This window comes from Diospyros lotus, chromosome 5, assembly GCF_014633365.1.
Source record: "Diospyros lotus cultivar Yz01 chromosome 5, ASM1463336v1, whole genome shotgun sequence".
In the NCBI taxonomy this organism is placed as follows: domain Eukaryota; kingdom Viridiplantae; phylum Streptophyta; class Magnoliopsida; order Ericales; family Ebenaceae; genus Diospyros; species Diospyros lotus.
Genome location: NC_068342.1, coordinates 29,185,960 through 29,186,526, shown reverse-complemented (window position 1 = coordinate 29,186,526; position 567 = coordinate 29,185,960). Strand labels below are relative to the sequence as shown.

General features: G+C 39.3%; 1 pseudogene; it reads right to left on the bottom strand.

Annotated features, from left to right (window-relative positions):
• Positions 1-208: 208 nt before the first annotated feature.
• LOC127802919 (small nucleolar RNA R71) lies at positions 209-308 on the bottom strand (annotated as a pseudogene).
• Positions 309-567: the final 259 nt, after the last annotated feature.

The following is a 567-nucleotide window of genomic DNA, read 5'->3' as shown; positions in this document are numbered from 1 at the left end:
ACATGAGGGATTTTGAAGAGGTATGTGGCCTGTGGGGATCAAAATATACATGAGGACACTGTTAGACTAAAGCTCTTCCCATTCTCACTCAAGGATAAAGAAAAAATGTGGTTAGGGACTCTAGAGCCTAGATCAATAGGAACTTGGAGGGAGATGCAAACAAAATTTCTAAAAAAATACTTCCCAGCTAATAGAACAGCATCACTCCAAAGGCAAATGATGAATTTCGTCTGTAAACCAAATGAAACATTTGCTCAAACTTGGGAACGTTTCAAGGACCTCTTGCATTCTTGCCCACACCATGCCTTTGAGCAATGGCGGGTAGTTAGTTTCTTCTTTAATGCCTTAACTCCTAATTTGAAAATGCTGGTGTCCACCATGTGTAATGGTGATTTTTATGAAAAAAACTCCTGAAGAGGCTGTTGCATACTTTGACCATGTAGCTAAAAACTCTAGAAATTGGGAAGTTGGGCCATTAACCATGGGAGATTTGAGAGACCAATACAATCCACAACCAAAGGGAAAATTCCAATTAAATGAAACTGATGACATCAGTGCTAGATTAGC